The sequence below is a fragment of the Pinus tabuliformis genome, chromosome 8 (assembly GCF_031772625.1).
Source record: "Pinus tabuliformis cultivar Carrire ecotype Pingquan chromosome 8, CPIR1, whole genome shotgun sequence".
Taxonomy (NCBI): Eukaryota; Viridiplantae; Streptophyta; class Pinopsida; order Pinales; family Pinaceae; genus Pinus; species Pinus tabuliformis.
In genome coordinates this window covers 1,715,563,570-1,715,579,201 of record NC_142294.1, presented here as the reverse complement: position 1 = coordinate 1,715,579,201, position 15,632 = coordinate 1,715,563,570, and positions in this window count along the sequence as shown.

The window sequence follows — 15,632 nt, the reverse complement described above, 5'->3', positions numbered from 1 at the left end:
AATCTAATGGGAAATCAGATGGGAAATCGATATCCTTCCCGAGATCTGTTTGTTCAGAACACTAACAAAGGGTGAATACCGGGAAGTCGTGAGTTTCTATCAAACCCAATTATCTATTTATATTATTTTGATGGAGATGGAAATTAAGAACACAAAGGTCGGTTGTTATTCTATGATGATTTACAACTACTAACTGTATGGTTTACGTTAGGAACCCTTTACTACTTTTGGGGCTGCATATTATTTTTTTGAAAGAATATTGCCTGTACATTTTCATTTTTCTTACTTATAAGACCATCACAACATTTTTTGGAATTTTTTATCAACAATATCATTATAAATTGTTAATATATCTTGATGAATGTTAGAACATCTTTTCGTATATAATCACATATTAGATTTTTGTGGACTAGATAGATGCAGAGTAAGATCATGGTGCTAGATTAAAGAGAGGGGAGAGCTAATTTTTTGATGGGGCTAGTTTGATTTGATAATAAACTAACTAGGAATATTAAAATATTAGATTATAAAACAATCCATATGAAAACTAAAATCCACTACCTAATTAACTAACTACTTATTAAAATATAATTAAACAATAAAGGTCGCTACTAGCTAAAAAATAATTAACTAACTACTTATTAAAATATAATTAAACAATAAAAGTCGCTACTAGATAAAAAATAATTAAATTCTATTAGGTTCAAGAAAATGAGTAATTTAACAAATAAATGTTGATTATTTTTAGCCTTTTATTTGCATTTACAATAAGGGATGATTATTTTTATTATTAATTAACTATTAAAAAAATAACAATGAAAAGTTTTTGTAGTAATATTTTTTTTATAAATTAAATTTATCACTTAAATAAGAATGGATTAACAAAATTATATGAATGTAAAAGTTTATTACCATAAAAAGTGTTTCTGGTATCATGATGGGATTTAGGAAACAAGTATAGTTTGCAACCCTTATAGTTCTCATGGCTTTATATTACTAAGTAGCTATACATGAGGACTTTTGGAGGATGAATTAGTAAATTACCTTGATGATCCTTTAGGTGATCAAAAAATTCAGGTTGACCCAAGGGACATATAGGTTACTCTACACCCCTTGACACCCACTCCTTAATTGTTCAAATCAGAACAAGAACTTTCTCTCTATATGAGCCTTTCTGAAGTGACTCCAAGTGCATTTGGCCCCTTACTCAACTATGTGTACACTTAAATCAATAGTGATCACCACCTTAGCACAATATCAAATTGAATGCCTACATTAATGATCTAGATTGGATCAATATATTGTTTGTTATCCATGTCAATGTTTTCAGAGTTGAAAAAATGGAATAAGTTCACGGGACAATCGTTACTTATGGGACCCAATTTGGCGAATTACCATTTGAAATTTTCCTAAAGCATTTAAAGGCATCAAATGGAACTTTTTTAGGGTAAAGATTTACCACTTGAGTGCACGACATTTTTTCCTATTCTACACCAAAAACCTTCCCAAAAACATAAGAATTATCTCAATTAGAGTATGTATGTAAAAATTACAAAGTTGGCATTCCTATTTTTTCTACCATAATCCAAGAGGATGCCACTTTAGCACCATTACTCATGGGAAATGCGCTAGACAAATGGTCATGATGAACAAGACTCTAGAAGAGGCAAGGTTGTAACTCCATTTAAGATTTGAAGGAGTGAAACCAAACCACTAGTAGGCTACTTTTTTGTGTTATAATCATGCCACTAGGCTAAAAAGGGTGTTTCATTCTTTTTGAGTCCATTTTGATCCATGAAATAACATAGTAGCAAAGAGGGATAGAGAGAGAGCACAAAAAGAGGATTTTTGCACTGTAGTAGCCCCCAGCCTATAGGCCTTACTTCTTTGTACTCACAACCATTCTTTATTTTAGAGAAAGGGAGTAGGGTTCTCTAACCTTTCAACTTTTATATTCCTAAATGTGTTTACAAAGTTATATCTTGTCTCAAATCGTGGTTTGTGAATTTTGATTTCAATGTTCTATTTTTTTGCATAATTAAAATTTGCATGTTTGTGGTATAAACAATCATTTATATATCCATAAATCAAAGGATAAATACACCCTAATAGAGTAAATTTCAAAATTTAAAGTATAATTTATAAGATATGTTATGATGAAATAACCTATGGAATATCCATGGTAGTTTACAGATCAATTAAAAAAAACTACTAGGATGCAACGGGACAATTGTTGGATCAGGGCATACAAGCTAGTCTCATTCACCATGCATGGATTTTAGTCTCATATCAAAGGAAGGATCCAAAATCTTGATGAATTTGATGGAAACAAGACTTCGGTGAAGGGATTTTGAAGTTCACATTCATGGGTGACAAAATTATAGATTCATTTGGAAAATCCTTATAGATGAACTGATGAGTAGTCTTTCTTTCTCCATTCCAAATCTCCTACAAGTGGAGGGATACATTCAAGAGGTCCAAGGAACCCTCACAAATTAAGGAAGTGAACTAACCATAAATATAAGGTTACCAGTGTGCTCTTAGGGGATAATTTGAAGTTAAATGAAATATTGGAGCTTGAAAAATCCTCATTTCTTGGAAGGATTTTAAGCCAAAGGATTGCACATGACTTCTCTCAAAAACAAGATTGAGAATATCTTTGACATTGAATTGCAATACATTATTAGAAGTATAGTTCTTGTTAAAGAATGGTTAGCTTGGTCCTTTTGAGCATATGAAGATGTTGACAAAATATTGTAAATTTATTGGAAAATGAGGAGTCATGATCTCCTTCTTAAAATGTGACAACTAGACATTAATTTGCACTCAACTGTTGGGTCCCTATAATACTAGTGATTACCCCATTACTATTGTAGTTATACCCCTTATTAATATTGTTGTGCCCCTATTGCCCCCATATTGTTATTACTGTGCCCCATAGAATCCCTCTATTGTTATTTTTGTGGCTTTATATTATTATTATTAGGTCGGCTCAATTATTTTGTGACTCCTTAGACTCCTATATAGAAAGGAGGTTTTGTCATTTGAATCATCCAAGAATTGTTCATTTATGTAATGTAAAGGAGTTTTCCCCCTCGAAGAGGCTGAATTCTAAGGCGTTGTTCTATCTTTTCTATCTTTTCTTCAGCTCGTTTCATAACATTTGGTATCAGAGCTTTGGATTCTAGGGTTTTGATGCTCCAAATAGGTCATCGTGGAATTTTCGCTATAACCTCTTTTCTGTGACGTTTCAAAAGTTGAAAAAAGAACCCATTTGAGAAGAAATCGCGTTGAACCTTGGGTCCAAATTTCAGAGATGTTCGCGCAATATTTGCAGAGATATGGTCTGAGGAAGTTGGTCTTTTTGCAGACTCCTCAATTACATTCAAAGCAAGTGACCTGGGGAAAATCGTCATAACATTCTCTCTGGAGATCGGATTCAAATTTCGTAAGAAGGAACAGAAAAAGGACGGACTGTAGTTTCATGTATGCATTTTTCAGATCTAAAGGTCGAAACAGTGACGCATGGCATGTCGTACAAGTTCGCTCTACTGAACTAGTCTATAATCAAGTCATTGTGGGAGATTTCGCATACCTCTTCCTTGGAGAATCCAATTTGGGTTACAATTGTGGCATTGAAAAGAGGACGCAGAAGGCTACTACAAGTCGCAATTTCAGAATTGGAGGATCTGGAATTATAGAGATACATCAGATTCAATATCAGGCTTCTACAAAGTGAAAAAAGGTGTGTAGTTTTTTTAAAATTTTTGCGTAAGCTGGGTTTGAAGGAATTCAAAGGGCATAGTAAAGAATTATTATCAGTAACTGATGCCCCGAGGAAAGAAAATGCAAACACCTAGTAAGGAACCTGAAAGCTCTAGCATGACTCATGAAGAAGAGGAAGAAATGCTACATGATATATCAAAATTACAAGAACAAGTGCAACAAATGTCACGCTCACAAAAGCTAACAGAAGCTAAGATAAATGGCATGGAATCTAAGATAAAGGGCGTGGAAGCTAAGATGGATGATTGGAAGACAGATTTGAAGACAGACATGGAAGAATTGAAGATAGATTTGAACACAAACTTGAAGACAGGCATGACAGATATGAAGACAGGTTTGACAAATTTTCTACAAGAAATACTTACTAATGGTGAAAAGGTAGTAAAGGAAACTCATGATGCGAACAAAAGAAATGTTAATCATGATATCATAGAATCTAATGTTGGATCGAAGACCCACCATATTCCAAAAATCGATATGAGAAAGTTTGATGGCAAGGATCCCGCAACATGGATATTACGAATGGAGCAATTTTTCGATCTCAATAATGTGCAAAACAAACAAAAGGTATGTATGGCAACTTTATATTTGGAACCAAATAAATTTGTATGGTATCAATGGCTTTGCTCTCGTAAACAATTTATCACTTGGGCAATTTTTACGGAAGAATTGGTAGCAAATTATGAGGATACAAAAAGCAACACTTTTTTTAGCCAATTGATAAGTCTCAAACAAAAGGGTTCAATAATGGAGCACATTGAGGAGTTCCAAAAATTGAACATAAGGGTAAAAGATATTCTAGAGGAGCATAGGATTGATGTGTTCATAGGGTCTTTAAAGGATAATATCCAACATGATGTTCGCCTTTGGGAACCTGATTCATTAGAGAAGGCATTCAGGTTAGCAAGAAAAATGGAAAGCAAAATTATGGCAACTAGGAAGCATACCACTCACAACTATAAAGACGAAAGTGTTGTTGCCCCTAGTCTTCCACAACCTATAAGGTTGACACCACAACAATTGGAAGAAAAAAGAGAAAAAGGGCTTTGTTACAGTTGTGATAGCAAATACACTAAAGGTCATAAGTGTGCTGAGAAGAAATTATTCTACATAGATTGTGAAGAGGAAGAAGAAAAGGAGCAAGAAAGGTCAAAAGAAGAGGATATACTCCAAGAACAAAGCCTAGATGAAGAACAAATAAATCCGACCATATCTTGTAATGCATTGGCGGGAATTACCACTCCTCAAACCATCAAGATAGAAGGACAAATCAAGAAGAAAAAGGTAATAGTGTTGATTGATTCAGGAAGCACCCACCATTTTATTCATTGTAGGGTAGCAAAAGAATTGAATTGCTTCCTATATCCAGCACCAGAGTGTCAAGTGATGATTGCAAATGGAGGAACAATAAATTGCTTTGGAAAGTGCCATAATATCAAGCTATCCATGGGAGAATATGTATTGACTAGCCCAATGCTTTCCATTCCAATGGGAGGTGCTGATGTTGTACTAGGAGTCCAATGGCTACAATCCTTGGGTACAATAGCTTTTAATTTTCAAGAACTTTTCATCAAATTTTCTATGGAAGGAAAGGAAGTTGAATTAAGGGGTATTGCAGGAAAACCAGGAAAGATAATCAGCTCTAATGGTATGACAAAGCTTCTAAAAAAGGAGAAAAGAGGTGTAATTGCACAATTATGTTCGCTAGATGTTTCCACATCAGGAATCATCTATTTCTCCAGATCTCCAAAAAGTCCTGGACAATCATTCCAAGGTATTTGAGACTCTCAAAGGTCTCCCACCTATGCATGATCATGATCATGCTATTCATCTGATTCCAGGAAGTGTTCCTCCAAACATCAGGCCGTACAGATATCCCTATGTCCAAAAGAGTGAAATTGAACGTATGGTTGCAGAAATGCTAGAGGCTGGTATAATTCAACCGAGTCAAAGTTCTTTCTCTGCTCCAGTAGTATTGGTGCACAAGAAGGATGGATCATGGCACATGTGTCCAGATTATAGGGAGCTCAACAAGCTCACTATTAAAGATAAGTTCCCCATTCCAGTCATTGATGAATTACTGGATGAATTGCATGGATCAATTTACTTCACCAAGTTGGATCTTTGTTCATGATATCATCAAATCAGAATGAAGATTGAATACATTCTGAAAACAACATTTAGAACTCATGAGGGTCATTATGAATTTTTGGTCATGCCTTTTGGCCTTACCAATGCACCTTCAACATTTCAAGGTTTGATGAATTCAATTTTCAAACCATTCCTTAGAAAATTTGTGTTAGTATTTTTTGATGATATACTAATCTACAACAAGTCTTGGAAGGATCATGTTGAACATGTTGACAGGGTGCTACAACTATTGGAGGAGAAACAATTATATGCAAAAAGATCCAAATGTTTCTTTGGAGTCCAGGAGGTGGAATATTTGGGTCATATTGTATCTTATGGAGTTAAGGTAGACCCAACCAAAATTAAATCCATTAAGGAATGGAAAATCCCCACATCCATAAAGCATCTGCGAGGATTTCTTGGGTTGACAGGGTATTATCGCAAGTTTGTTAAGAATTATGGGAGAATAGCAGCACCTCTAACAACATTATTGAAGAAAGATGCATTTTCATGGACTCCGGAAGCAACAAAGGCCTTTGAACATCTTAAAGAGGCAATGTGCCAAGCACCGGTCTTAGCTACATCGGACTTCACAAAAACCTTTATTGTGGAATGTGATGCTTCAGGAAATGGAATTGGTGTTGTTCTAATGCAAGATGAAAGACCCATTGCTTTTGAAAGTCGTCCAATCAAGGGAAAGTTTTTAAGAAAAGCTATTTATGAGAAGGAAATGTTGGCAATACTCCATGCACTTAAGAAATGGCGACCCTACCTAATGGGAAGACACTTCAAGGTAAAAACAGATCATGATAGCCTTAAATACTTTTTAGAACAAAGATTATCCTCTGAAGAGCAACAAAAGTGGGTCACAAAGATGTTGGGTTATGACTTTGAAATCATCTACAAAAAAGGGAAGCAAAATGTGGTGGCAGATGCACTCTCAAGAAAGGATGAGGATGTGGAAGCATTTTTGTGCGCCATTTCTATTATCCAACCAGATTGGATAAACGAAGCAAAGGAGGAATGGAAGAATGACGAAGAAGTGTGGGCACTTATTCAAAAGCTACAACAAGATTCCAGTACATCTGATACATTTAGCTGGCAAAATGATTCGTTATGGTACAAAGATCGCTTATACCTCTGTAAGAATTCCCAGCTAAAACAAAAGATTCTTATGGAATTGCACACTTCTCCCTTAGGAGGGCACTCAGGATTTCTAAAAACTTACCACAGGGTTAAGAAGGAATTTTTTTGGGATGGCCTTAAATCAGATATTCAAAAGTTTGTGGCAGAATGTTTGGTTTTCCAACAAAATAAAGTTGAAACAATTAAGACACCGGGTCTATTACAACCTTTATCCATTCCAAGCCACTGTTGGGAGGAGGTTTCAATGGATTTTATCACAGGTTTACCCAAGTATGAGGGAAAAAGTGTCATCATGGTGGTAGTTGACAAACTTACCAAGTATGCACACTTTTGTGCATTATCCATCCATTTAAAGCCAGTACAGTTTCTACTGCATTTATGGAAACAATTCAAAAGCTACATGGAAACCCAAAGATTATTGTAAGTGACAGAGATCCCATTTTCACTGGAAATTTTTGGACAAAATTATTTTCTTGTCTTGGTACTCAGTTAGCTCATAGCTCATCTTATCATCCTCAATCTGATGGGCAAACTGAGATAGTAAACAAATGTTTGGAAGGATATCTTCATTTCTTTGTATCTGATAAACAAACACAATGGGTCAAATGGTTGCCTCTAGCTGAATGGTGGTATAACACTTCCTTCCATACAACAACAAAAATTACCCCATTTATGGCACTTTATGGGTATCAACCACCATCCATCACATCATATTTAAGAGAAAATTCTAAGGTTCAGGCAGTGGAACATCACATCGAACATCAACAACAAGTCCTCCAACTCTTAAAGGATAACCTCGTGTTCGCACAGAATAGAATGAAACAACAGGCAGATCAACATCGCAGTGAAAGAAGTTTTGATGTAGGTGATTGGGTATTCCTACAGCTACAACCATATAAGCAAATGTCCCTCAAGCAAGCTAACAAAGATAACAAATTATCACCAAAGTATTATGGTATGTACAAGGTGTTGCAAAATATTGGTACTATGGCATACAAATTGGAGCTTCCTGCAGCCTCTCGATTGCACCTAGTTTTCAATGTTTCATGTTTAAAGAAGGTTATAGGCGACAAGCTCCCAGTTCAAACAATATTGCCAGAACTTGACGAGGAAGGAAAAATTATATTGGAACCAGAAGCAGTCATAGAAACAAGAACTCGACAGCTACGAAATCAATCAATTTCAAAGTATCTTATCAATTGGAAGAACTTATCTGCTGAAGATTCCACATGGGAGGATGAGAATTTTATGCAGAAGTATCCAAAACTACTCAAGTGTTGAGGACAACACTTTTTTGAAGGCGAGGAGCATGTTGGGTCACTATAATACTAGTGAGTACCCCATTACTATTGTAGTTATACCCCTTATTAATATTGTTGTGCCCCTATTGCCCCCATATTGTTATTACTGTGCCCCATAGAATCCCTCTATTGTAATTTTTGTGGCTTTATATTATTATTATTAGGTCGGCTCGATTATTTTGTGACTCCTTAGACTCCTATATATAGAAAGGAGGTTTTTTCATTTGAATCATCCAAGAATTGTTCATTTATGTAATGTAAAGGAGGTTGCCCCCTCGAAGAGGCTGAATTCTAAGGCGTTGATCTATCGTTTCTATATTTTCTTGAGCAGGTTTCATAACATAAGTGGAGGGATACATTCAAGAGGTCCAAGGAACCCTCACAAAATAAGGAAGTGAACTAACCATAAATCTAAGGTTACCAGTGTGCTCTTAGGGGATAATTTGAAGTTAGATGAAATATTGGAGCTTGAAAAATCCTCATTTATTGGAAGGATTTTGAGCCAAAGGATTGCACATGACTTCTCTCAAAAACAAGATTGAGAATATCTTTGACATTGAATTGCAATACATTATTAGAAGTATAGCTCTTGTTAAAGAATGGTTAGCTTGGCCCTTTTGAGCATATGAAGATGTTGACAAAATATTGTAAATTTATTGGAAAATGAGGAGTCATGATCTCCTTCTTAAAATGTGACAACTAGACATTAATTTTCACTCAACACAGAGGAAATTTACCCCCACCTAGAATAGAATTGATGGATTTCCATGGATTCTCTAGTTTAAGGAAATATCCCAATAATTTCTTAGTATTCTAGGTGTCTATTTCGAAGTTGACAACTCATTTCAAGATGTAAGGTGTATGATCATGGTATGAATTCTTGATATCCTTGACCTAGCCATAGGGCCATCAAATTCAATTATTATCAAGAAAGGTCCTACATTTTCATATTGTCTGCTTGATTATGAAGGAATTCTTTTTAAATGTGGAAGTTTTGAAGAGTATGGACTCCTAGTCATGGATTTTGTGCTCCATTTATCTAAAAATGTATGGGTGCAAAATCCCCCACCTCTTTTCAAAGAGAATGCACCCTTGACATAGGAAAGCTTCACTACCATCTCTCTACAAATCACAAAATCGAAGATCCTTTCGTTTCCAACTAAACAATAGGAAAATTGGGGATTGATTAGTAGTACTCTCCTAGGGAGAAATCCCCTCTTCAAGAAAAAACAAGCATGTGATACATATGAAAGGACTTGTATCCTCCCCATTCTCCCATTGCTTCCTCTAGTCATTTACGCTTCATTCCACGGAATTAGATTTAGTAATGGGACCTAAAAATATCTAAGTGGAATTTCCCTCTAATTTCTCAAGGTTCTTGAACCCTTAGCTTACTTCATCATCCCCTTGGAAGGGATATCATGATCCTTTTTTATAATTTTGTGGCCTCTTGACCCCAATTTTATTCTCTTGAATGACCTATTTGAAAATGGTACCAAATAATGATCCATTTCTTATCATATCTCAAATTACACTGATAGAGCATGTAATAAGGGAAATTGGACTTCCTAACGAAGTGTTAAAGGTGTCCTTAAGCACCTAGAACTGGAAAACCATAACGAAAGGTAATGATGTAGAAGTTATTATCTTATCCATAACCTAGAAACAATTTAACCTTGAAGTGAAAATGCAAAGACAACAAACCATAATTGGGGATTTCTGATAATATTCCCAAAAGTTAGTTCCAAAATCATTTTCTTAACCTTCAACTACAATTTTTTTGCCAAGCCATCTAAGAAATTTTCCCTTTAGACAATAATAGACACTCATAGTTTCCTTGTATTTTTCTACAAGAACTCATGAGAGAGGCATGATAGGAGGGGCCAAAATTGTACAATACCTCTCAAAATTTCTAAAATGCTAAGACTATAGTTTCGTGGATTCTTTAGGCCATTTAGGAGGGCTAGTCATAGGATAGAATAATAGTTTGTTTTACATATGTAATTCATGGGATTTAGATTCAAGGTTGGTGTTCTTGATGAACTCAAAGGAATTTGGAAAATAACTTAATTCTCGAAACATCTATGTGCCTAGTCAGACCACTTAGAAATTTGTGATCACTTTTCCATGTCATGGATAAGGAAAGGGTACATAGTTATAAGTTGTGATTTAAATTTCACTATTCATGTATCTAAGGTGTGGTTTGCAACAAGCTAATTGGGCTCTGTATTTAATTTTCCTCTTAGAATCCTTACACAAGTTGGCACTTAAACATAGATTCAACCAAGATCAATCTCATTTCAACAAACTAAATAAGTAGGAAGAGCCAAATTTTCAAATGTCTTGATCAATTGTTTTCCTCCTAAGATTTCTCAAAATAAAATCTTATACTTTTGGAATGTCTTTCAATTGAATTTAACTTTGACCGCAATGTAGATTTTCTAAAGTGGTTCCAACATAGGGAAATCCTCTCAATATTTTCAAATTAAACCTTCAATGTTTCAAGCATTAAATTTCATACAAATGTCGAAAAGTTTTTTGGTTCACTTCAATAATTGTCTAAGAAAATTTGTAGCCATTCATTTACATTCAAATTTGAAAAAGGATAAGTCCATGGTGATCCCATGATTTAAGGAAAAATATGAAAGGGATGATATAATCCTTGGAGGCATCTAATAATCCTTAAACAATAGAATATCTTTGGAGGGATTTGTACAAGTAACAACTACTTGAAAACATGATCCCCATAAATTCTAAAATAAAATAAGAAAAGGAATCTTAGATTTAGACTCAAGAGAAAGAAATGGAACCTAAAATATAAGGTTATGTGGCTTGAGGTAGAGAATGAAAACAAAAAGTTCTCTTTCCATACTACAAAATAGTATAAAAACATGAGAAAAATCTAGAAAATTGATAGAGGATGTGGCTCCCGACTTGAAAATTTCACCAAAATTGCTTCGAAAAGGGTCCCTCATTTTTATACCCTCTTTTAAAGAGGACAATCGAGATTCTATAGATGGCATCCTTTAGCTTTCTAGATTCTTACTCAAATTCATACACTCAAATGAAAATGTGTACCCTATGGCAGACGTGGGAAAATAAATACTCAAAACATTGCATATTTTTTAGAAAGAAAAGATCCCTAAGCTATATGGAATACCCATAGAATTATTCATTAGTTTGTATGAAATCATAGAGGAGGACCTATCCAAGGTCGTGGAAGCCTCTAAACTCTCTAGAAAGGCCCTATTTTGTTTCAACACTATTTTTATAATACTCATTGGAAAGAAAAACAACTCAACCATATTTGAGATTTTCTAACCAATATCACTTTCTAACAGTATTTACGAAACCATGTTAAAAATATTCTCTTGTAGAGTAAAATAAACTCTCTCAAATAGGGCCTCATTAAAGCATTTTGGGTTCCTTGAAGGAGAGAAAATCCACAAGGAATTCGGTGTTCCTCAAGAGGTTCTAAACTATTAGTATAAAAATGTTGAAGGATATGGTTTTCAAAGCCATCATCTCCAAGGATATCAATTGAGTTAGATGACCTTTCCTATATCTCATCCTCATTTACTTAGCGCTCAACTTAAACCTTGTATCCTATGTTATGGCTTTCACTAATTTGGTAACTTTTGTAGTCTTAATTAATGGGTCAGATTCTCTGTTCTTCGGATATTAACTAGACAATTGGTAGGGATTCCCATCGTCTTCCATGATTTCCCTTATTGTATTAGAAGGGCTAAGTAGAAATTTTAGTGTCACATTAACAAATGGTTCTTTCAAAGATATCCTAATTTGTAGCTCTCGCTTTCTTTAAATTTTCCTTTTGTAGAAAAAAATCTTATTTTTTGTGATGGCTCAAAGTGGCAGGTAGAAAAATTGAAGGAATTATTAGATCTCTATTGTATAACCACAAGTAAGAAAATCAATTATTTCATATCTATAGTAGTCTTTTGGCGTTGTTAGGGTCATTAGATCCATCGTCACATGTATCTTCCATGTCCTTTAAATTTTAGTTTTTGAATAAGTTGAGACTATGACCAGTGCCTTTGTCACAGAGAGGTCAACTAAACCATGAAAGAGTGTCAAGTCAGTGGGAGTCATGAGGTCACACATGTTTATACAGTTAGTCAGTGTCGATAGGGGTTATGTGTGAGTTGTTCATTGACAATAACCATCCGAAAAGAGGTTGTTTCAGTCTAAAGCTATGATAGTCATGATTTCTTATCATTAGATTTATTTTAAATTCATATCCCCTATTCTTGTCTACCCCATGTTTCCCTATTTCCTCATTTCCCTTCGAACATACCTTCATATATCATCTACATCCTATCCAATTTTCACGTATCATTTACATCTTATGCACATTACATTTCCTTTCCCTCACCTCATTCTAGACCTATCCCCATGAAAACACTACCACTTCCCTATACTCATCACATGTACAACCATCATCTATACAATGCAACCCCCCTCCCCCACATTACGTAAGAGACATTATACTCCCAACATTTTAATGATTTCCCCTGGTTTATGTTCATGTCAAATCAAGTGGAGCAATTTAACTGATCAATTCAAATATTCATTGAACTACAAGGAAAAATACAAGGGGATACCAATATTGATTCCCAGCTGGCAGTTGATGAGAAATTGAGGTCACTCTCAGTGTTGGAATTTTTTGTTCAAACTCTCTTTTAGTCACCATTTCACAGAATGGTTTCTGACCAAATGGAGCCTACTTTATAGAAACTGAAAGAGGGTTTCCCTAAGCAGGGACCAAAGAAACATAACCTCTTCCATTTTATACACAACTATCATGGATAAGGATATTTAATTACATCATCAAAGCCCATTTTTGGGACTGCACAAATGCTTTGTTTTATGTCATTGCTTTGTAGAGTATTTTATGGGAAACTGGGAAAGAATTTAGAGGAAGGTAGAGAGGCTTATCTTCAAAAAACTATCATATGAAAAAATCTCCTTCAGTTTTTAGACAAGTGTTATTTTTTTGGAGATATGTCCTGTTCAAAATCCACTACACAGATGTTACACAATCCATGCCCACACTACTACACACATGTTGGAGGGAAGCCACTTGTCACGTTTTCGGGGGGTTGACATGGAGCATGTGTGGTAGACAACTCACTTCCTCAGGAGCCCGCCATGTGCCAGTTTTAGAAGCCCAATGTTTTGGATGCCATGCAGCTTCTACGCAACCATTTTCAGACTTAGAAAACATTTTATTCTTTTTATTATTTTACTTCGTGTTGATCATGTTCAAAGATATGTTGGTTTTCTATTTAGGAAAAGTTTTTTTTCGAGATAAAAATAGTTTTATGTTTTGGTTTTTAGGAAAAGGAATTTGGAAAAGGACGATTTCCCTCCTTTTGAATTTGCCATTAATCCTCTGTTGTATTCAAGATGAATTCAATTTGGACATTATGTTATCTTATGTATATGCCTCTTTAAACCAGTGAATAGGAGATGAAATGGTTGTTGATGGCTCAACGTTTTTTTGCTACAGTTTTCAGAATTTATGTGCTTTTGATCAATTCATGATACAATACTTATGTCTTGAGAGTTATCGATTGCACTCTGCAAGGATTATTATGGTATGATGTTTGGGATTATACTTGTTTATTTCTCAATTATTCTATTGTCTCCTTGTGTTATATGAGTATTATGATTTCAGTTGATTTAGAATTCAGTTAAGTTGTTCTTTTCAACTGTTTTAACTTTTCAGTTGCAAATGGAATGACATATACTCATTTATGTTATCTCTTTTGTATATCCTTTATTTCTCATGCAAAAGAAATATTGTTTTATTTTCTAAGGATGAAATTGTTTGTTTTGTTTTAGTTTATCTCCTCTATACTACAACCTGTTATTTCAGGTCATTCTTAAAAGTCTTTGTAATACATGTTGGTTTACCTGCATAAGTAAATGAATAAAAGCACAAATTGATCAATTATTCTTACCTAGTCGGCCATTCATACTTCAACCAAATATATTCAAAATTCCCTTTCAGAACTAGTCTCTGTGAAATTTTTTGATTTAAAGTCTTTATATTTTTAAGTGAGGGAGCCCCCTCTAGTTGAATAAGACCAGTCTATCAACCAAAAGATGTATGTGGTTACCTCTGATTTTCCCCTTTTAGTTTGGAGAAAACTATGGAGTGATAACATATTGGCATCGTTTATGAGGAGTAAACGGTTTCATATTTCCCATGAAAGATCATCGTAGTTTAGATCTGTTTATTGATGGTGGACAATAATCAGACACATGAAAGCTATACCATTCCCCTGGTAACTCCAGTGTTAAAAGATCAATAGTTTCAGTAGTTTCAAAATGAATTCTCAATACAAAAGGTATGCTCCCAACAATCGAGATCACATTCCAAGATTTCCAAACTCCATGCCTTGTGTATATTGGCAGACTTTCTTACCAAGGTTCAAAGACAAGGACAAAGAGGATGATGCTATGCATTCGGTTAAATTTCACATACATGTACGCAAGATGAGGGTTCGATTTCCTAAATATTATCTCATGAATATGTTCAAGGTCACTCTGGAAGGAAAAGAAAGGTTATGGTATGAAAGGTTACCAGTTGCTAGTTTATGTTCTTTGAAGCATTTTCATAAAGTTATTTTTTTAAATTATAAAGGATCTTACCCAGCTCTGCTATTACTTAAAAATTGTTGTGATCATTTTGAGAATTTCATTAATCATTTGGAAATTTTTTATGGATATGATTATTTTATGGATGATGAGTTTATAGAGGCCTTTCATGAGAATCATTTTCAATGGTAGAAGGAAAAGGTAGAGGACAATTGTCATGATATCTAGATGGATTCTCAATAGACAATAATTTATTCCTTAGTTGAAGAATAAACTGACAAGGAAGTTGACATAGATATTCATGTTCATTCTCCTGAGATTGAAGAAGTAATACAACAGGTTTGTTCTCTTGAGCTTGATGAACATATTCAACAATTTTCAAATGACCGAGAAAGGGAGGAATATAGTAGATAAGTTTGTTCTTCATGTCATTCATTTTCTCGATTTTTATCTCATCAAGAAACTTATGAAAATAATATCTATGAAATTCCATGCAATGAAAGCATTCATGATGATAATAATCCAAATTTACAAGAAAATATCGAAGAAGAAGAGATTGTTTTAAACCCTTGAATGATGCAAAAAATATTCATGATTTTTCATCTTTGGAATTCACAAGTTCAAAAAAAATTAAAGGTCAGTATA